This window comes from Siniperca chuatsi, linkage group LG8 (genome assembly GCF_020085105.1).
Source record: "Siniperca chuatsi isolate FFG_IHB_CAS linkage group LG8, ASM2008510v1, whole genome shotgun sequence".
In the NCBI taxonomy this organism is placed as follows: Eukaryota; Metazoa; Chordata; class Actinopteri; order Centrarchiformes; family Sinipercidae; genus Siniperca; species Siniperca chuatsi.
This window is the reverse complement of record NC_058049.1, coordinates 10,078,030-10,101,909: the sequence shown is the minus strand read 5'-3', so window position 1 is coordinate 10,101,909 and position 23,880 is coordinate 10,078,030. Positions and strand designations below refer to the sequence as shown.

General features: G+C 37.5%; 1 protein-coding gene and 1 long non-coding RNA gene across 6 annotated transcripts in view; one reads left to right on the top strand and one right to left on the bottom strand.

The window, feature by feature from the left end:
- Positions 1 to 8,595, bottom strand: part of enox2 (ecto-NOX disulfide-thiol exchanger 2) — a 168,463-nt gene extending 159,868 nt beyond the window's left edge. For all 4 annotated transcript variants that reach the window (XM_044205606.1, XM_044205605.1, XM_044205609.1 and 1 more), the window contains exon 1: positions 8,428 to 8,595. The gene's annotated coding sequence lies outside the window, so the exon portion shown is untranslated. The remainder of the gene's footprint in view (positions 1 to 8,427) is intronic.
- LOC122880460 overlaps positions 1 to 22,903 on the top strand; it is a 110,188-nt gene extending 87,285 nt beyond the window's left edge. Inside the window, exons 2-4 of one of the 2 annotated variants that reach the window (XR_006378944.1) lie at positions 15,907 to 15,973; positions 17,631 to 18,419; positions 18,543 to 22,903. This is a non-coding gene — a long non-coding RNA (uncharacterized LOC122880460). Of the gene's footprint in view, positions 1 to 15,906; positions 15,974 to 17,630 lie in introns of both variants that reach the window. The other variant, XR_006378942.1, reaches the window with a different exon arrangement.
- The last annotated feature ends 977 nt before the right edge of the window (positions 22,904 to 23,880 follow it).

Genomic DNA, 23,880 nt, shown 5'->3' with positions numbered 1-23,880 from the left:
ACAATTACAGCAGGAAACAACAGCTAATAAATACCAGATGTGCCAGTTGATTACTCAGTTTCATTAATTATGTGGATGATGTCACAGGCCTACACTGCTTTTACAGTAAGTGCTTGTTATTGACCAAAGCAAATACTGGGACATTATACTTCTTAATGAAGCATTTGCCATCAGTAGAGACAAATCCTCCTTGAACGTTGGTCTAAAAGCTTCTATGGAACTGAAGTTGTTTACATGATGTTGAGAGCAGTGGGTGCAGCCAATTACTCAGTTGCATTAATTAGGCTGATGATGTGATAGGTCCAAACTTTTTGTAAGATAAAACATCAACATATGTCAGCACCCACTGCTCTCAACATCATGTACACAACTTCAGTTCCTTAAAACTGCAACAATGCCTCTGTCCTTTTTTGGACTAGCTCTATATATAATAGGGGTATAAGCAGTACATGTATTCATCCCGAACCGTTCAGGACGTTCAGTTCGGTATGTGACTTCCTCGGATCGGTACCTCCTGTGACCCAAACTATTACTGTCAAAACAGTCTATTAATGTCTGCTACTCGCACGTGTGGAACAAAAATGCTAGAGCGCAAGTTTTACCTGGAAAGTTTTGGCAGAGCACCAGTTGCTGTCTATCAGCTGTAGCATGCTAGTTGGCTTAGCCTGGTTAGTGAAGCTCAGGTAGTGTCGTTGCCTCCAAACGGCAAACCCAAATGAGAGAACAGAGCTGGAGGATCCTCCCGTAACATTTAGATCCACTGTATGGGAGCATTATGGTTTCCCGGTTAGTTACGATGGGCAGCTATGAGTGTCAAACTGTATGCCGACATTGTTCAACTGAAGTCGGGTATGTCTGTGGAAACACTTCAAACATGTCATTTACGATGGCATCACCTGAATGTATTATACCGTAGTCGGCCATAGAGAATACAGAATTTAAGCATATGGTCAAAGTGCTTGAGCCCTGCAACAGTGTGTCCTCACGTGTGCATTTTAGTCAGTCTGATGTGCTGCCCTGTATAAACCAGCGCAAGCTGCAGCTGATCAGGAATTATTAACAGGTCAGAGTCTTACGATGGAGCATTGCTGACATTTGTGTTATTTATTTGTTATTTATTTTTTCTTATTGACAGTATGACAGTATTTGAGTGCATTAACTTACAGTAAGAATCATGGCTAATGAGCCACTGTTTAATGTTACATAACATTTAATAACATTTTTCAAAATAAATTACAAAAATATTTTTTTGTTTTCCCTGCTGTACCGAAAACGTGCCAAACCGTGAATTTTGTGTATCGTAACACCACTAATATATAATGATAACCTGATTTAGTTTTTTTAGTCCCTACTCCTGATCTAAGTTGTTTAAAACAAATATTCAGTTCACTATCACATAAGAAAGAAATGCAGCAAATCCTCACAAATGAGAAGTTGGAAATAGAATTTGGCATTTTTGCTTGAAAAATGACGTAAAGGATTAATCGTTTCTCAAAATAGTCACCCAATTAATTTCAATTTCAATCAACTAACTGACAAACCAATTGTTTCAGCTCTAAAAACTATTCAATTTAGATCATATATGTTTGACAGCTTAATAGCTCTGCATTAAGTAAATATAACCTGTATCACAGCTTTCTATTAATGGTTTCCTCCAGTCAGTATCTGTGAAGAGCAGAGCATTAGTCTGGAGCTGCTGTGGCAGGAAGGTTTGGACAGCATCCCCTCATCTTCAGCATGAACAAATAGTTCAATTGCAGTTTTGACTATAGCAGCACTCTTGAGCTGTAGTACACCTGCAAAATGTCTGTTTAGTTTATGACTGACGTGTGCTATAAAAACATTTATTTTACGCAACACAGCAGAATTGCATGTTTTAATTATATCGCACTGTAGATCTAGCCTATGTGCTATCTAAACCTGTATACCTCATTAATATTCCTAAACAAGCTTTCAGCTACTCTAACATTGCACACTGATAATCAAGGACATGACACACACTTTATATGTGGGCTCTGAAAGCAGATGGACTACCCACCACTCACAGCAATTTCAAGTAATAAAAATATTGACCATATGGCGGAAAGTGGGTGTGCTGTTATCGTAATGCATTTTAATAAACTGAATTAGGACTGCAGAAGGAAATAGCATTTCTCCTTGTGTTCACAAAGATGGGACATTTAGAGGAAGGGTTATTTTACATATATTATCAATAACTCCACTGATTGGCCCTCAGGAGCATAAGCAGAAATGTGTACTGTCCATCACAATATAAATGAGATAGTGACTGAATATGAACATCCACACACAGGCCTATTCCATGCAATTGTATGGGTCAATGTCAACCCAATCCAACCAATTTTTTAACGAAGCATCTCAACTATTTGTGTTTTCCAATTGAAATATACAAAGCTGTCACTGATTCTGAAAAGAAGCAGCTTTAAATCACAAAACACCTACATAAGACGATTGATTTCTGTGCTCATGTAAGTCCTACGTACACTGAAGCACAGCACAAAGCAATGGCCACCATTGTTAATCTCTTTTGACAGTACAAGATCATTTTATGAACAGGCTAGCCTAATTCTAAAGTGAAAAACTAACCTAAATTTGTTTGTAGGGCAGGCTTTTGACTTCAAATCTAAGGTTAATGCATTTTTATTCAAGCTTAGTTCTGTTCCAAGCGACCAGGGTCACCTTACCAAACATCCAAATTTAACTGAAGTGACAGATTTGAAATGCGGTGCAGACAAAGGCTCTTTTATTGAAACGATGAGCAGTTTACAACAACAGCATATTGTAACAAATACTTGAATTCTCTTTCTTTCTTAAATGGAAGTTGAAAGGCCTTTCTAACAAAACAAGATTTAGACAGCCATTCAAGATGTAACTTTTGCAATTTTCCAAAAAATAGGCTGGTTTCCTATTACTTGAACAGGTCAAAATCAAGTAGAATAAGCAAATCAAGTAGAATAAGCAATCATTATATGAATATCATTAAATATGAAAATGAGAAGGGTGACAATGATGAAGAAAGATGGGGGTTAATAGATGTAGGGTAGGCTGTCTCTATTTAGTTTATTTGGTTACAGATGATTAAGTTTAGGAATATGGTTAGTATAAAAACGCCTCTGTGTAGGTATTTGTTTAGGTATTCGTGTTGCTATGGCTAGGTTTAAGTATAAGATTAGAAATGGCTGTGTTTAGTTATAAATAGTTCAGAAATGTTATGTATGTTTAGAGTTTTAGGGGTGGACTGATCATTCTGGTCATTTTCTCTACCAATATCAATTCTGATACCTAAACTCATAAATAGTAGTCATAAATAAAACAATATTATGCATCAGTGATGCAGTGGCACTAAAAATGGAGTTGCAGTTACTGAATTAATGTATATGATAGCCATAATACCAGCTTCTCGGTTGTGAGGATCTTTTCGTTGTCTTAAGTCATAATAAACTGAATATCTTTAGGTTTAGGAATGTTTGGCAGACAAAACAAGCAATTCAAGTCTTTAGGAAATTGTGATGGGCATTTTCACTATTTTCTGACATTTTACAGACCAAATGATAAATCAATTAATCAGGACAATAATCATAAGATTAATCAATTATGAAAATACAATTAGTTATAGCCAGAGTATTTAATGTGGCTATGCCACATCTGTCCAATACCTAATTCACTTAATTAGGTGATGGTTCCAATACTGATCCAACAGATCGGTGGAATAAGTTTGGAGGACATTAGCTAGCGCCACTTCAGCAACCTTTGTTGTTCATACAGTATGACACTCATCCCCTCATCATATTTCTAATTCTCTCTAGTGTCTCTTAGAAATTATAGCTAATCTGACTTTACCTTGGCTGTGTGACAGGAAAGCAATGGTGACCCTGGCAGGTGCTCTTGTCCTGTCTTATTTTGACTATTCCCGCTGTTCATGGTACAATGTTAGTTAGTGTTATTCTGAATCTCCCCATGAGAACTCACCATGACCCTTCTCATTTTGAGAGCCATGGGTGGTTGAAAGTACAGGAAAGATGCTCTCAGAATGAGTTGTGCATTGTACATAAGATTGTGCATAGTGCTGTCCCTCAATACCTAAAAAATGATTTCATACAGGTGAGGGATATTCATAGTCATTCCACTAGGGGCAGTTCCACTGATTTTGTTCCTCCCCAGTTTAAGAGTAACCTGGGGAAGGAAACTTTTCTGTACATGGCAGTGAATCTGTGGAATAGACTGCCAGTTTGGGAGGTTTCAAGTTGGCGCTTAAGAATTGGCTCAGAGGCTACTCACAGTAGGAGATTATGTTTGATAATAGGGTGTCTTTCTATATTATATTTTCTTGGTTTTGTATTGATGTAGCTTATTTAGCTTAATTATTATGTACAGACCCAGACTTGTATATAATCTGCTAAAATGGCTGTGAAATAATGTTAATATATTGATGTATTTCTTTCTGATGTACAGAGTTTGAATTAGTTTTATTAACTGAGCAAAGAGTAGGGCCAGACTTTGTCCAATGAAGCACTGAGGTAGAGATTGTTGTTGTTAATACAGTAAATAACTTGCAGAGTGACAGTGTTGGCACCGGTGATAATTGTATTGTATTACTGTTTTTGATTAATGTTTTTTGTGTCATTCTTACCATGTCAGACATGCCGTCATGTCCTTTTATGTAAGCATTCATTGCCCTGGCTGAACTGGTGTTTAAAATTAAATTATCTAATAAATTCAATCAATCAATCAATTCATTCAAACAATGCACCAGAGCACAATGACTTCATCCTACTGCCACAATCGTGACTGTATGACATCATGACAGGTAACAATAGGCCTACTACTCTGTTACACATGTAGAATCCCCTCAGCTCCCACATCTTTGGTGTCCATATGTCTCTGTCCTGTACCTTTAATAAGTCAAGCACAAAACCATCAACAAAGCAGTAGATCAGGTAACACTGGCATAGGGTGCAGTTCTTATTTGTGCAAAGCAAGGTCATGGAACCACATGGATGCTGGATCAATCAGATAGATTAATGAAGCACAACCTGCTGACATGACGAATACTGACACCCCTATTACATGTCCTGAAGTCCTCAACACTGATTAAATAAATCAGGCCCACGTAGAAGGAGGCAGGTAAACTTCTGAACCTAATCTTTCACATGATGAACAGGATACAAGAAGAGCTTATTTTTTAATGTAAATGGGGCTCTCCCTGGAAATACTGAACTCAGAATTAAATATCATTCTGGTAGCTGTGGCTGCAATCAATTTCATCTGTGCTCAAAAGTTTTTGCCTAATATTTATTTTGAGTTATACTCAACATGAGGTAGGGCTGCAAGTAAAAATTTGTTAGCGATTAATGATTATTCTTGATTGATTATTCTGTTGATTAATTGTTTAATTATTCAGACAAAAAAAAAAGAGTAAATGCCCATCACATTTTCATCTTTAAATTGCCTGCTTTGTCTAAACGCAAATATATTCAGTTTACCTACAAAATTATAGAACAGAGAAAAGAAGCAAATCCTCACATTTGAGAAGATGGAAGCAGTAAATTAGAGCTGCCATGATTAGAAAATAGAAAATTTATCAGCAACTATTTTTGATAATCAATTAATCGTTTCAGTCATTTTCCAAGCATTTTCTGGTTCCAGCCTCTCAAATGTGACGATTTGCTGTTTTTCTTTGTAATATATGACAACAAATTGAATATATTAAGGTTTTGGACATTTAGTTGGACAAAACAAGCTAATCACTGTGGCCTCTGAGAAAGTGTAAATGCCATTTTTTCACTATTCTTTTATATTTCATAGACTAAAGCTTAATCAACAAAATAAGTGGCAGATTAATTGATAATGAAAATAACTGTTAGTTGGAGCCTACAGCAAATGTTTGACAATTTTGCATGAAAAATTACTAAATCGATAATCAAAATTGTTGGCGATTCATTTTCTGTCAAGCTATTAATCATTTCAGCATACTGGGGCAAAGGCAGGGTCTTTTGATTAAACCTAAGACTGCATGTATGTTTCATTTTGATTAAGAAATTAGATAGTTATACATCCACTGCCCAATCATATAATGAATCACCTCCTTGCTCTTAGTAAGTCTACACAGCATCACCGGAAACACATACAATTACAAATAACTGAATTAAACATCATGTACATTGGCCCACAGCTCTGCAGCAGATAGAAATAACTATGCAGTTGCTTCTACTTGAATGAGCTGGTTTACTTAAACGCTTAAAGCACCTCAAACGTCATTTTTCCTGCCCAGATTCTGGTTGTATTTCTGACAACAGGGACTTAGAGTGGGCCAGAACAAATGGCATCCTCCGGTTTTAATCAATAGGAGGATTAACCTTTGCTATCAGCTGCGCCTCTCTTTGCAAAATGTGGAGTCAAGATTTAGGATTATACCTGTGAAGACATGCTTTAGCTGATTATTGGACTTAGATCTTCAGACCTGTATGACACCTCATATATCACTGGCATTAGGATACCATTAATGACTCAGTAATCCTTCAAATCTCTCCAAAGAAATGCACCTCATCATGAGGCTTTCTGGAAATGAACGTATTTGCAGAGGTGTCTTCTGTAATGATCCTCCATATTTTTAGAGACGAGTTCTCCACTTTTGTGCCCTCATCAAAGGCTGGTCTTCTGAACATTTAGATAAGTACCACAATGATGATTCTTATTATTTCCATATCACTCACACAGCACTGATAAAATGGTCTTACTGCACAGAGAGCAAACCTGTGTTTCTCAAATGTTTAACTGCTTGAATTAGTTGATCAACAAAACAAGTTTGATAATCAATCATTTAACTCAACTCATCTTTGTTTATACAACACTTTAAACACAACACTGATGATGACAACACTTTTTAGGCGCAGATAGAAACAACAAAGCAAAGTAGGGGGCAAAGAAAAATGAAATATAAAATAAAAATAAAATGTTGACAATGCACACAGAGACAACAGGGGTCATTTATCTAGAGAAAAATGATAAATAGTCTCTGGTTTCAGCTTCTCAAATGTAAAAATTAGCTGGCTTTGTCTGTTTGGTATCATTGTTAATTGAATATATTTGGGTTTTGGACTGTTGGATGAACAAAACAAGCAATTTGAAGACATCACAATGGCCTCTAGGAACATGCTGGGCATTTTCAACTGTTGTAAACTAAACAATTAATCGTTAAATCTAAAATTTTAAACAACAACAAAAATGTGATCTATAATGAAAATATTTGTTTGTACCGACATAAGTATTAGTATTCCTTTATCCCACCTGTACAATGCTGGTTAGTAAGTGCAATGGCCTAGTACTAAAATGGTGCCATTCAACTGTACTTTTTTTCTGGCGATAACATGGCCCACATTGCAAATCCACTCTACCTACATACAATAAGGAACGATGGCCCATTTGTGGTCCAGATCAGGACCAGGTTGCTGGAGCAGGACCATTTATGGGCCATGATGCAGCCTTATCTCAGCTGATTGCATTACCACAGATGGCCCTAAGTTGGTTCTCTATAGGGCCAGACAAGGTTCAGTGCTGTAACCAGATGTCAGCCTTATGTAAACCTCATCCAAGCAACATGTCAACCACACTCTCCATACTTTGCCCAGATTAAAATTGCATCAACAGTGGTGGTCGTTTACAAACATTTATTCATTTATTTATTTATTATAACAGACAAGCCTGTATAACCTAAAATTGTTTGAAAATTATAGCTTTTAAATTAAAGTTACAAAAAGGCAAGGTACAAAACAGTACGTCTGCCTCCCGGAGACATCTCCAAAATTCAAATCTCTAAAATTCAGCCATAATGTCTGCCATGATTGGTGCGATCAACTGTTCTCTGTTCTCTTCCTGAACGCTGCTCTAAATCACAGAAAATTGTTTGGACTATTACAGGACTATTCACTGCTCCTCTTCTAGTGAGGAACATTTTAACTGCACAACTGCACCTCCAGATCAGGTTTAACCAGCAGTATGACTTAAGCGTAAAGATGAAGGAGAATAATTACGTTAACGGGGGAATTTTAACTGCAAATGCTCAATATGAGGCTATAAAATGTTATGCTGTCACACTGCTCACCTAAACTAATGTAAAATCAGCACTCAGATTAACAAGTTGTTAGGTCAGCTAACTTCACATTCCGTATTTGGACAATAGTCAGCTAACTAGACCATATTCGTAGTTACATAACGCTTCACATGACACTAAACAAAGCGCTTTGTATGTGGTAAAACTATGCAATGTGGCGTTAACTTTTACCATATTATGCCTCAGTGTAAACTTCACGTTGCAGCGACACAGTGAGAGAAGCTAACGCTAACTACCATTGTCGGAAGTGAGCGCCAGTGAAGTGAAAGAGGAAAGCTAAGAGGAGTGTATAAAAGTACCTTGCTACAACGTTTGTCCTCTGTCATGCTCCCTGTGCCGCTGAAAGGCGTCCAAAAAATCCATACGAAACTTGGAAGTTTCTTTCTATCGTTCTTGTTGAGTAGGTAACCATGAAAGCCTCTGGTTAGCAACGAGACCTGTCAAACAATGGCGGAGCGAAGTACGGCAAGCGGGAGGCCGACACGTGCTTTTTGTTGACGTTTTTTTGCGGCCCCAGATAAGCGAAATATTTACGATGGTTTCGTTTTGGTGCTGACTGTCAGAATAATTTACTGTCAGAATAAGTGCACCAAACAGAGATAGATCGAATAAAAGTACTCAGGACGATGAATAATTACCGTTTTCTTTTGGCAAACCGTTTATTTAATAGAATTTAAGTAATGGAAGAAGTATTCAGATCCTTTACTGTACTTCAGGGGTTTTCACTTACATAGTAATATTTGTTGGGAATTTGGGGGTTTAGTGACATAAAGAGGAGTTTGCATAATAAAATCATATGCATATCACCCATTTTAAGGCAGATTGTTTATATGGTTTTGATTAAATATAGAGATTTAACCTAGTATTCTCACCTGGCAGTGTAGAGAAGGATTTTAAACAAACATGTAGACATGATATAGAGAGTTAAAACTTCAAGAAAATGTGAAACGAACAAGTTTGGGTTTTTTTTAAATACATTTTGCAGTGTTTGGCTTGTGGTTATGTAATCTTTTTTTTTTAAGTTGGTGGGGTTCTGCTGGGTGAGTTTGGACCTCAGTATTTCTAAAATAATCCTGGCTACAACCCTGTTCAATAGCGATCAATATTCAAAATTTTACTTGAGTGAAATTACATATGTGTAAAAAGCAAAATTTACTCAAAATATCAAAAGTAAAAGTACTTATTAAGCAGAATAATTACTATACTGACACATTAACATGCATGTAGGAAGCATTTTAATGTTTTAGCTGGTTGAGGTGGAGCTCATTTAAACTATTTCATGTACTGTTGAGAAGTTAAATCGATAACAATGCATCTTCACCATCTACACCACAGACTTCAGCTACCACACAGAGTCCTTCCAACTTCAGAGGTTTTCTGATGACTCTGCAGTGGTGGGAAGTATCAGCGGTGGTGATGAGACTGAGTACAGGGCTGTGGTGGGGAACCATCTGCAGTTCAATGCATCCATTCCATCCAGTGGGTCAGTGTAGAGGATTACAAGTACCTGGGAGTGCACATGGACAATAAACTGGACTGGGCTAAGAACACTCAAGCGCTTTACAGGAAGGGCCAGAGCCACCTCTATTTTCTGAGGAGGCTGAGGTCCTTCAACATCTGCCGGACAATGCTGTAGATGTTTTATGAGTCTGTGGTGGCCAGTGCTATCCTGTATGCTGTTGCATGCTGGGGCAGCAGGTTGAGGGTATCGGACGCTAACAGGCTCAACAAACTGAACCGTAAAGCCAGTGAATATTGTGAGGGTACAGCTGCACTCTCTGGCGGTGGTGTCAGAGAGGAGGATGCTGGCCAAACTACATGCCATCTTGGATGACGTGCTGGTCAAACAAAGGAGTACCTTCAGGGAAAGACTGATCCCCACAAAATGCACACAGAGCGCCACAGGAAGTCATTCCTGCCTGTGGCCATCAGACTCTTTAACTCCTCCCTCTAAGTATCAGTCTATATGACCTTAAGTCACTAAACTGGACATTGGATCATTAACATCACTGCAATACTTGAAATAATTGTGCAATATTCTCTGTTTAATACTCTGGTGCAATGTACTCTGTTTTCAGTTTAATTTATTGATATTTATTCATACTTCTATTACTGCTGTGCAATATCCACCTTCTCATAATAATCTTAATAAGCTACACTTAACTTGACAGTATATGCACTACTACTTATTACTTATATTATTACATTGTATTATTATACCGTACATACTTATCATCAACTGGTAAATCCACTTTGTACACTTATTTTAATTTCATTCTTATACCCGCTTGGTACTTAATTTATCTTACCTGTATTATAGGGTATTATATTTTGATTTGCTTAGTACTTCTATTCCTGTGTGCACTGACGTGATAGTGAGCTGCTGTAACAAAAAGTTTCTCCTCTGGGATCAATTAAGTATTTCTGATTCTGATTCTGCAAAGGGATTGGACTTTGATGGATACATTCAGTTTTTATTTCTCATCTTATTTCACATGAAAGACATTGGATGGTTTTCTTTTATTAATTAAACAAAAATATAATTTTAACCTCCTGGAGTTGGCAGCTCACATATTTCTTTTAAGTTTTAACTGTAGCAGTTTTTAAAGACCCAGAAGACTAATTTCTGTCTATCTGCTGCATTTATCAGAAGTCGTTATCCTCTTTTACAGCTGTCATTATTCTTCTGCAGTTATTTAATGGATTCCTGCAAATTCCAATTCAAATTAATACAAGACTATTATGTAGATGGGTTTGATGAAAGTTGCATGAGTTGTCCTTATTCACTAAAATTCCAAAAGAAAAATGTTCACAGAATATATGCAGCGTACTCTGTCTCATATGTTTTACACTACATAAGCATCCAAACAAGTCTGCATTTGCCCATAGTAAAAATTAATGTACAGTAGTGACAGTGGTGGAAAGCCAAATGCATTTTATCCTGTACTGTACAATTTTGAGGTACTTTACTTGAGTATTTCCATTTTATACTACTTTATACTTCTATTCTGCTACTTTAAGGAAAATATTGTACTTTTTACTGCATTAACTAACTGTAGTTACAAGTTACTCTTCAGATTAATATTTTACATAAAAAACAGATAATAAGCTTATACAATACAATGTATTGTTGAAAATCAGCTAGTGTGATTTGGGGTGCAAAGAGGTAAAAAAAGAAAAAAGATTAGAGAAAAAGTCCAAAAATGTTTTGAACTTTGTTTTTATTCTTTTCTACCCCTTTAATAATCTCACAACCCCTCAGATTTATTGTAACTCATTGGTCCCCTAGGTTGGAAACCACTGGACTAAACTAACCTAAATGTGTATAAAGTAGGTCAAACTAGCTCCACCTCAACCAGCTACAACAGTAAAATGCTGCTATTTTTCAGAAAACACCTTTTACTTTCGAAACAGTACATCATGTTGATAATACTTCTGTACTTTTACTTTACTTTTAAGTGTAGGCCCTTTATGTGGAGTATTTTTACATATATTTATTGGTACTTTTACTTAAGAAAAGGATTTCAAAACTTTTTCCACCATGCCAACTTTTCTCTCTAAGCCGCAGTGAATTGGACCTAAGATGAAAAGCTGGACTCTAAACATCCAAGTTTTTGTGACATGTTTATCCGCACTCGTTATTCTGCATTTTGTTCCTGTGGCACCTTAGGCTTGGGATTTGCGAGGCTTAGTTTTCCTGCATCCTAATCTTTAACAACTAAAATAACTCAAAGCTGATTCGTCTCACTCTCTCACCATTTAAAGTACACCCTCGTTGAGCGGTGACAGTGTTAACCACCAAAATGTCTTGATTTAATCATCCAAAAGCAGAGAAATAATGGGATATTTTAAAGCCTCTAATATCACTTTTTTCCTTATTAAGTAAATTATTATATTTTGTGTGTAATTTCACTTTTCTCTCAGTTGTATTCCATGCCATCTCCTACTCTACGGCTTATTGTTACTGTTCTGGTGGCTAAGCTCTTTCAGAGATGCTGGGGCATGAACAAAGCCACTGATATCTAGTGAATTCTCATTACAAGGGGATTATCATATGTGGCAGCATGCATTCCACTCCCACATCATTAAGTGTTTTTGCCCATTTATAGCCAATTACACTATCATTGCTAATACCTTTTTAAAAACATATTTTGACAGCTCAGGATGAGTTTATCTTCTTTGGTTTGTTTGCACTTGAACTACCTGGTAATCACTATTTGCTCTGTATTAGACGTCTGTTTCTTCTGTGTGACTCAACATCAGCACCTATTACAGCTTTCGCATACGAGCTAGAAGGGAGAAACTGGTACAGTGTAAATACTAATCTGAGAGATCTATTAATGCTTAATGAGCCATTAATATTCCCGAATGAGCAGTAATCCCAGTTAACATGTCTCTCCCAGCTGGAAGATGTACCATTACCTAGTTCACAGCAGGTAGCTTCAATTAGACGCCTACTGCACAGCCTCAGCTGCACAACACAAGCCTGGATGTATGTGGATATACTGTATAGAGCCGTTTAGAGCACAAATTTTCAGTTACACAACCTTTCAACCTGCTTAGACTGCTGCCCCCGCGACCCGGCCCCGGATAAGCGGAAGAAAATGGATGGATGGATGGATGGACAACCTTTCAGGCTTTCTTAAAATGTAAAGCTAGCTACATGTTTCCTCAAACTGGGGAATTGTTAGTTTGATTGCAGGCATTTGGAGTGGGGGAGACTCCCTTCTGCTTGTGCGGCCTACCTTTTTGATTTGTTAAAGGAATAGTTTGACATTATGGGGAACATGCTTATTTGCTTTCTTGCTGAGAGTTAGATAAGAAGATCAATGTGTGTAGGGTAAATATGAAGCTACAGCCAATTAGCCTAGCTTAGCATAAAGACTGGAAACAGGGGGAAACAGCTAGCCTGACTCTGTACGAAGCTAACAAAACCCGCTCTTTAAAGCTCACTAATCAAAACATTATATCTTATTTGTTTAATCCCTACAAAAACTGAAGTGGTTTTACAGGGAGTTATGAGCCAGGCTATTTCTTGACCCGGGAGCAGTGACCTCCTGAAGTCTTGTCCTAACTGTAAGGTTGCCATTAGCCAATCAGCGTCCATTGAAGAAGTACTGGCAGCCACGGGCGTGGTTCAGGTGTGATGACAGCGAAAAGCGACTCCTAAAGAGCGTAGATGCTGCTATAACATCACTTATATCAGAGCTGTAGAATATATCTTAATTGAAAGAAGAACAAAGAAGGGCACTGAAGGCTTCTTTTGATGGAAAAGATGTTTTCGCTCTTCTCCTGACTGGCTTCGGCTTTCCTGCTATGTCATATGGTTCATTGATCTGATTGGTTGAAGTTAGATAGATTGTGATAGACAGATGGTTCATCCAATCACCTGTAATTTTTGAAAGTGCCTGCTCTTTTCCAAACAGTTTCCAAGGACGACTTCTCAGATGGTTCAGTGTAACAAACCATGTGACGTGTCAGGTTACGGTTGCCAGGCAACCACTGGAGACTCCAGGAAGTCACTGAAGAGATAGTCTGGCACATAACCCCCCTTAAAACTGGAAATTGTCATCTTTACACTTCTGTTTTTATACAGCTGTAGCCTTATATTTAGTTCACAGATCTGAGAGTGGTATCAATTTCCTCATCTACCTCACGTCAAGAAAGTGAATTAGCAAATATCGCAAAATGTTTAACTATTCCTTTAACATAACATTTTGGGATACCAGCACTTTTGGTTTTGTGTTGCATCAGGTTATTGGCCTCGACACACACTATTGTCTTGTGCTCAGTCCCACATGGTTTTTGCTCTGCCATTGATCTTTTCATGGTCATACCCACTCCAGTCTTGTTTGTTTGTCTCACCCGTCTCATATGCTTCCTATGGTTGTGGACATGTGAGAAGGGTGGAGGAATAAGAGGAAGCTGCGTGGTTTGGGTAGGGGGGTTTATGGCAGGGATAGGTGGGAGATGTGATTTGTGAGGTGTAAATGTAAATATTTCAACTTTGGCTGAAAGGAGACCTAAGGTCTAGTTCAGTCAGCCAGACTTTCTCTCTCTCTGTGTCCCCTGGCTTTTACCCTTTTGGTGTATCTTTATTTCATGTTCTCTTTTAGTAATGTAAAATAAACTTATATCCCTCCTTTGTCCAAACTTGAGCTGGGTTGTAACTATGTACAGTAAACCACATGTAGGACCCTTGTTTCATAAGAAATGACTCAGTACACACATTTGAAAGGATATTGTTGGTGATTCCAGCATGATGTGAATGGTAATATTTACACCGGCTTGTGTTAAACCAGAGAAATAATGGGTTTTCTTGTCTTGAATGAGAGCTGAAGTGCGTGTAATCCCTTCTTACCAAACGCTTGGCTTTTACATGAGCGCAGACAAAATGGACCCAATCAGGTATTTGAGCTTGGTGGTGATTGCTGAATTAAACCATCTGACTGTCTTTTACACTGGTGGGTCACATTCATGGATAGGTTTCATTGTGTGTCACTGCATCTGATTGTGCCTTGATTGCCAGTGTTCAGTGTGAGGGCTCTGAATTGTCTGCAGTTTTCTACTTTGATGCTGGACTCTTCTATGTAAAATTAAACTTGTCTTCTCAGCTTAACTCATAAAGTGTTGTTGTGTGTCGTTGCTAGAGAGATGAGTGTGCCCATGACGTCTAAGTGAAACTCTCGAGGCTCACCATGTTGCCCAAATTAAATTCTGGTGTTCGAAAAAAATGAAAAAGTTGAATTCATGCTCACTTCTAAAAAGCAGAATTTGAGCAACCATGAAAAGGTTTGACTTGCCAATTAAATATTTTCCACCTCTCGTCCCTCTGGTATTCTCTGGTAAAGAGCCATCACAGACTAGCTGGCTTGGTAAACATGTGCTTTGTGGATTTCACACTAAACTGAATTTCAACTTTTTAGACTTCTCACTGTCTGTTAGAGCTGCCAGTGCACAAAGTTACCCAGTGAGTGTTACTTATATTGAACATATTCATGAATATTGAGCTTTGATAATGGTTTTTGATAATATTATTTAAAACTGTATTATTTTAAGTGCCAGTACACACAATTTGGTGCAGTCAAGCTACAGTGTGTTCTCGCCGAATGTAGTTTACATATGATTAATTTACTTATACTGACACGATTAATTTTTAGACCTCACCTTGAGATCTCCATATTTCAAAAGAAGACACGTTGCAGTACAATACAATCAGATAACCTGTTTCACATCTTCTGTCATATCATCATCATTCAAATCTGTATCTCAAGCAAATAAAACTGTAGTTGCAATCATTTGAATCATTAACTCTTCCTGTTTAAAAAATGTATGGCATGGAATGGATGGATTCCAAAGAAACACAGATAGAAACGATTATGATAAAACTGAATTTGGAAAAACCTTCCAGTGACACCAAAACGGGAAGAAAATCCTAAAAATCTGTCAAAGAAATGTCATGATCTGGTTTTGCCTCTCCCCCATCCCTAGTGTTTCCAGCTGTTCTCTCCTTCCCTTGTGTTTCCTGTTTGACCCCTGTTGGTTTTGGTCTGTCTTGGTGTGTGTGTGTGTGTGAGATCTGGTCTAAGCGTGGCCTTCATTTGTGCCTTTGCAAGTTAACTTAAGTGGTACACACACATGGACAAGTCTTAGTTCTGGTGTTGTATATCCTGGTAACCTGTGTTTCTCCTTGTGCCTCAGGATCATACTCACTTGTGTACTGTCCGCTTACGAATCTGTCTGCTTGGACTTACACTCTAATGTGTATTCATTTGCAGATAACCTGCCTGCCTGCCTAGACTCCATGTCAACTCAAGACTGCCTGCCAAACCAGACAACACCCCTGTGAGATCTCAGTCTACACTCAAGCCACTCTGCTATGTGTGGATGTGACATAAACAGTTTGAACTTTGAGTCCTCGTCTTGCTTTTGGGTCCTGAGCTTTCTTAAAACCCTACAAGAAATTCTTTGTAAAAATTACGAACAATCAAAGATGTCTAGCACAAAAATATGGGCCTCAGGTATTCAAAATCACGTCAAATGTCCTCACTGTAAAACTGATTTCACAAGTAAGATTGAACTCTTAAGAGGTTTCTGTGTTTGAACATTCAACATCATGTTACAAATTAAACATCTAACTTGACTGATGTAATGAAGCTTCCTGTTGAATTGGACTTGACATCTGGAACAAAGTAAATAATCTATAAACATTTATGGACAACATATGAAAACACAGAAATAACTGATCAAAGTAAATACTGGAGCACTCTTCTTCTCCTTAAAGAGGAATCAACAGATACAGTATAAACCTTCTCTCTTAAAGCCTCTGAAGAACTTAAGTTGTTCACATGACATTGAGAGCACTGAGTATTAAGTATCTTACAAACACTGTGGGCCTGTGACATCGTCATCCTCATTGATGCAACTGAACAATCAGCTGACACACCTGGTATTTATTAGTTATTCCTAATAAGGTGAAAGAAGTTAATTTTGTAATTGTACATCAAATTCATCCAGTGAATTTTATCGTCTCCAGATAAGTGGAGGTAGAAAACTTTTTTCTTTTTGTGGACATGCAGATGAAACGTCTATTGATTTATTTTGCCAATGTGAAATGACTTGATCTGATTTGAATTCTTATGTTTTGAATACCACTAATGTCACCCATCACTTTAGCTTATGAGATATATTTTGTTAAAATGACATTATAAGTAAGAAATCTCTAGAACATGTTGTCATTTTTCTTAGTTGATTGGGAAATTTTTTAGTTGCAAAAAATCACTTTTATTTTTGCATGTATGCATTTGACTTTAATTCATTCATTTTATTCATTTATATATTTTCAGGGACACTGCACATTGATCAACATCACTAAATGTGCCAGTGTTAGCCAAAAGGCTAATTTTCATGTCCCTTGGCCAGATGTTAGATTAGGCAATTTCATTAATGTATTTAACCTTTTATTATATTTCATTCTCTAATGTTATTATATTGTTGAACATGTTACTAGTACTCCTGTATCTTCCACTGTGTGCTTCTTGGGTACTGACATGCTATGTACTTTTACTTCTCAAAAAGTACAAGCTGTTGCCTCTAATAGCTTCTACCTTCTCATGTGGATGGTTTAGCTCTGTCCTTTTTTAGAGTAACTTTACTTATGCTCTAAATATCAGTGGATGTTAATACACACAAACATAGATGCTAATATGCCATCACATATTTGTTCAAAGGACTGAGCACTTCAAAGGCAATAACACTAGAAATTCTGCACAGCAAGAAATGGAGTGCCTTAAAAACACATGATTCTTCTAAGTGCATTGTAGTACAATATAACTAGCTTACTTTCTTTAAGATGACATTTGAATCAGTACTTTGAAGACCAAAAGAAGACCTAAACCAGTTTATTATACTCTGTCTCTATCAAAGAGAATAATTTAAGACTATAACAAAAGTTAACACTTGTCTGCTTCTTTTTTTTTTTTTTTTTTTTTTACATTTTCAGATATTCAACTCTCAATGGATTGCACACCCTACTTTGCTCCACAGATTTAACACACTGGAAGAACAACGCCTGTTCCGGTGGGCAATTTGAAACCAGAGCAGTAATTTGCCACCGTGGATGGATTAATCTTCAATGACCAACCACATCATTAGTATCACTTGTAATTTGGCTTATTGTATAATTAGATAATTACACAGTATATCAAGACAAATAAACATTCTCTTTGCATTTGTTATGCATGAAGTGCATTTCATTTTAGCCAAGTAAGCCATATAATTGGAGATCAGAAAGGTTGAATACTATTAGGGACTCATTTGTTTGGTTCATTTGTTGGATAAAAATAATTATATATAATGATGTATGTAACATAAGGTCATGTCATTTTAAATATAATCCAGTATATAATTTTAAAAGTTATAAAGTAACAGTTCTTATCAGTGACGCAACAGCAGAGAGGTATTGCTTAGCTCTGTCATATTCTGCAGAGAGAGAAAACATTATTCTGTTCTCACACCACTGATATGATAATCAATTCCACACATTGTGGGCTGCTTTTCATGTGCTAAAGGTACTTGTATCTGCAAATGCACAGCCACCATGTTCGTTTCTTTCCTCAGATGATGACAACTCCAGATAACAGCTCATACAATTTTATTTACATGGAAAAATTACATTTTTTGTGATTATTTTCTACTGCACACACCTAATATCTGTGCCATAACTATAAATGTCTTTAATTTACAGTCTAGTGCTGGGAAGGCAGTAAAAGGAGTGCATTAGAAGTACCATGTATGTATCATACAAGATGCAAATTGATACATCTCGCCCTGTTTCCTAGGTTATGTTTTTCTTTGTTTTTCATATTTTCATCATTTCCTGTTTTCCTGTCACTCACCTCTCCTCTCGTTTCAGATCACTCCCTGCCCTTGTGTGTTTCCTGCCAGTTCTGACTGTCCTTAGTTGCACCTGTGTCCTGTTAACCCCATGCACCACAGTATTAGGTCGGTGTGTGCCCTCACTCTGTGCCACTTTGTCGTAGTACTTTCAGTCTCACGTTCCAGCCTTTACTCCTAGTGTTTTGTGTTTCTTGGTGTTGCCTGTGTACCTGACTTTGCTTCTCCCTACTTGCTGCATTTGTTTGCTTGTGCTGATTGACTGCCTGTGTACCGAACTAGACACAGCTTTTTTGTAAGTCACGAGTCAAAAAGTTTGGGAAGCACTGGTTAAATCTATAACAACTTTATAAGTGTTTTCTGTGTTTCTTATGTATTTCTTATGTTCGTCTGAAAAATTACTAGTAACTAAATAAAAGTAGAGGAGTAAAAAAAAACAATATTTGAAATGTAGTGTGAGTATGAAGTACCATAAAGTGGATACCCAAATCTACCTTCCACCACTGCCTACAGGCAATGTGTTTTCAAATTAACTATAAAATGAGACAAACAAAAATGTCAAGGTGATTATAGGACATATAAAACTTACTTATCTTCATGCTGTGTGTGCAAAGTTCTGTAGAAGCGTCTGATAAGTAACTAACACACAACAAAGGTGTTAATTTATCTCAGAGAGTGTAAAATTATTCACTGTGCCAGAGGTTCCATAATTCCACACCCATCACAGTTCATTTTTAAGACTTTCAGATAGTTTTGAACAGCCGCCCCAGGGCCACATCCACTCTGTGAGCCAACAAACAACACCAACAACAAATAACTGGCACTGAAAAATCAACCATTGGGAGATTTGCTATACAGGATGTTGCTGCAAATGGACAGTTCCTCTCACAAATCAGTTTGAGAAATGTGTTCATTCCTGACACACAGGACAAATCAGATTATAGCTTGCTGTATCGTACTCTCTCTGTTGGATATCTGTGTAGAAAAAAAGATATTGGTGAACTAATTTTTCTGGGGCTATACTTGTTTTATAGTATGGCACCCTCAGTGCACAAACATTTTCATCTTTCATAGTATTGTGCTCTGTGATCAACCCTGTCTCCTAGACATCGTGTTTATACATTACTAATTTGCCACAGCAAAACAAATAATATGAGAATGCATTTAATTTGTTTTCCTACAATTTCAAGATTCAAGATTACTTTATTTGTCCCTAGGGAAATTTGTCTTGGACATGAAGGCTGCCACATAAAAATACATACAATTATAGTGCAGTAACAGACATAAAGTTAATAGTGCAGTAAAAGACATAAAGTGCATTGCAGAGACAAGTGCAGACATAAGTGCTTCATTTCACACCCTCCTTATGTCCTGAGTTTAGGAGATTCACTGATAGAGGGATGAAAGAGTTTTTATACCTATTCAGGTATCTTTTCCTGCATATAATTGGAACTAGAGCCCTGCACAGGCCACAAAGTCGGCAATTTTTTAGCCCGAGCCCAGCCCGTGACCAATACCAATATGTCTTTAAGCTTTCTGATACATGCAAAAAAACACACACACACTACAAAGAGATACATTTATAATAGGCCTCAAACATAACTACCAGTGCCACTGAAAATCATGCCCACAAATATTAAATACCGACTGTCCATTACAGAGAAGCATAAGCATGCAGTAGAGAATAATGCTCTACACGTATAAGGGCACAATGAAAGGAGAGAAGTTAAATGAGCCCGAGTCCGACCCCAATCCATTCTATAAAAAAATGTGTCCCTGTTTGGTTTGTTCACGTACACACGCACGAGCTTGCACATGCATGTGCACGAGCATGCGGGTGACGCTATACACAATCCTGCCAATGGTTTCACACCATTCCACTGATCTACTGGTGGTGGTAATACACCAAGCAATGCATAAATGTGTCAGCAAATGTAAAAAACAAGAAGACTGCTAGCAAGTAAACATGGATTTTAACAATGCAGGTTTCAAAATGATCACAAAATTAGCTTTGCAAATGTTTTATGAGGAAGAAAATGCATTCAACATGTTTGTTAGACCTCAAGGATACACACAATGCACTCTGGTGAGAAACGACATTTTGTTTATGAAAAAACTCCACCGTTACGTTGCGCAACTGTTACGTTAAGGAAAGATCGTCGTCTTGGTTTATCATCAAAAAAGTCAACATTGGCTTGAAGCACGAGACAGTACGTGTTTACTTTAATAACATTTAACCGCAATCTTTTCCTAACTTTAGCCAAAGTGCTTTTGTTGACCAAACATAACTACAGGATACGATGACCTCGGTATCAAATTCCTACACTATGTACTCCCATCATCCACCCCAAATACCTCGCTACAACTTCCTTCCAGTACAAGATCGTAGCACTAAGTCACCTGGAAAATTAATTCTTCCTGATCACAAGAAAGGCAGCAATTATGTTTTCCACAAAACATGATTGGCAAAGCACATTTGTAGAATGTTATTTCCAGGGGACAGGGTTTCTGTGTTTGAACCTTGTATCAGAGCTGCAATTTCTTTGCAAGAATTCACAGAAAAAAAAAAGTTTTTGTTGTGATAAAAGATGGGACATACTTTAGGCATTTGTGCAACTCTCAGCTGGAAATGTAATCTTGTTAACAGACCTTGAAAAATTGCAGTCCAGCATGGGTTGTTTAGTTGCTGAAACATTTATCTATACTACAAAGGATTGGACTTGTGTAAGGTTGGTGACCACAGGATGTTGATGTAGTAGTTGTGTCCAAATCTAGCATGTCAATAGGCTGTGCTTCATAAATCTGTCTGATTGATCCTACATATGTGGTTCCATGACCTTGCATTGTAGCATGAGACCTGCATCCATGTCATTGTCACCTGATTTGCTGTTTTAATTGACAACAAACAAAATTGACATACAGTACATGGGTTTTAGGAATTAGAGATCCATGTGTTTGTTTGCGTGGATTTTAAGGGTAAAGGCCTCATGTTAAATGTTGGTTCAAACTGTTAGATAATAATCATGAATAATAATCATCCTGATAAATGGATTGCGTCTGTCCCAAGATGTAAAAGATTACTCTACTTGGATAAAAAGATTTAATCCACCTGTTCAGTTCAGTAATATCTAAATAGGAGTTTCATTCCTCCTCTGAACAGCTTGACACATATTGAAATGGATCCTACTGGCAGAAATAATGTGCAGTTACTTAGCTTTTCATTTAACCGACGGGAAAAAAAACTCTAGTGCAGCTGATAACTCATCTCCCCCCACCCCAAATTCCTTTCAAAGCAATTACAAAAATGACTCTCTCTGCAAAACCGGAATATAAGCCAACACTGTAAGACTGAATAAACAATCTAATTTTACAATCATTGCCTCTGGATTACTGATAAACCCCTCTCTCATTTATTAAACCCTATGATCATATACTGGTATTACATACCAATAAAATGGGGACATGATAACTTTATTATTCGGTCTTAACAAGCAAGTTTTCTATGTGGATGTTAGAGTACAGAGACTGAAGAAGATCTGATACAGTAGAGGCTTTTACCTGAACATGTTGTAATGTTTGCATAACTTTTTCAATGTACAAATTTAGTTGCTGTGCTATTCAGTAGCCGAAGCTCAGCTCATGCAGTAGATTGAGGCTGTAAGGAGAGGATCAGCAAAGTGGAATGTTGTCCATAGTGCAGCTCCTCTGAGAAATCAATCCCTGCTACTTATTTGTGATGGAGAGGCTTTTAAGCATGCACAGCATAGTTGTTTGTGCAGTACTGCAGAACTGAGTGTATTGGCTGAGGTGATGCATTAGATTGTACATCTTATTCTTAAAATATAGTAGATACAGTATGTCTGGACACAGAAATTAAATAGTAACTCATACACAGTGATATAAACTCTGCAAACATAGACTTCACGTCCTATTAATTACATCTGTGGCATTTAAGTTAAAGGAATAGTTCTACAATTTGGGAAATACTCTTGTTCGATTTCTTGACCAGAGTTAGATGAGAAGATTGATACCCCTTTGTCTGTACAATAATTATGATGCTACAGCCAGCAGCCAGTTAGCTTAGTTTAGCATAATGACTGGAAACGGGGAAACAGCTAGCCTGGCTCTGTCCAAAGGTAACAAAATGCACCTACCAGCACCACTAAAGCTCAATAATTAACATGTTATATCTCGTTAGTGTGATTCATGCAATATCTAAATTGTTAAAACTGAAGCTTCATATTTAGTGTACAGACATGAGTGGTGTCGAGTTTCTCATCTAACTCTCAGCAAGAAAGCAAATAAGCTAGTTCCCAAAATGTCAAACTATTCCTTGTTAAACACATAGTTTGGCTTTTAATTGTTGAACAGTTTGTTGTATGTGTAAGCCTGGACACAAAGTAATAATGTTGGCTTTGCACAGCACCATCAGAGGAATTTTGGAACTGTATTTGAGCATAACAAGAAGTGGATCTGAGGTAGTTCAGACACCTGGTTAGGATGCCCCCTGAGCACCTCCCTTTGGATGCATTTCAAGCACAAATTAATGGGAGGAAACCAGCCAGGTAGGAGACCGGGGGCAGACTAGGACATGCTGGAGGGGTTACATCTCCATTTGAAGTCCCCCAGGGAGAGATGGAGGGAGATTGGGGGGGCAAAGGAGGCCTGAACTGATTTGCTCACCCTGCTGCAACTGCAATCCTGACAAGGATAATAAATACCTAGAAGAGGGATTGATAGATGGTGGATTGTCTGGTTGTTGTTGTTCAGCAGTGCTTTTGCTGTGTATTGGCTTTCTGTTTGAAATGGTAACCTGTAAAGCGTAGGTGAGTGCGGTTTACGGAGTAAATATTTATATTATGAGCAAAATAATAGATTAACTGTACAATCCTATACATCTCACAATAGAACACACTACCACAAACTACATCATCAAAAATGAGCACAGAGTTGAGTCAACATTACTCTGACACTGTCTCAACAAAAAGTGAACATTGTAAGCTTAAAGGATAAGGCTGGCAATTCTCTATATTTTGTCAACAAATTCCATGAAAAGACCAAAAGCAACAGTGTATTATTCGATCTCTCAATACTTTCCAACTTCTTGACTCTGTCTGTGCCACTCAGCCTCAAGCCCATTAAAGGTGGGGTATGCAATTCTAATCCAATACATGTTTTTTTCTCAAATTCTGCGAATATCTCCTCGCGGTCTGCTAGCTGTCCGTTCTGTGTGTTTGCTGAAAAAAAACTGGTGTTTGTACACAGCCCTGGCTCTGTAAATGGGAAACAAACAAAATGGCTCGGACCGAGCCACACAGCACTATTCCAGCCATGATTTGTGTGCCAGGTAACGTTTA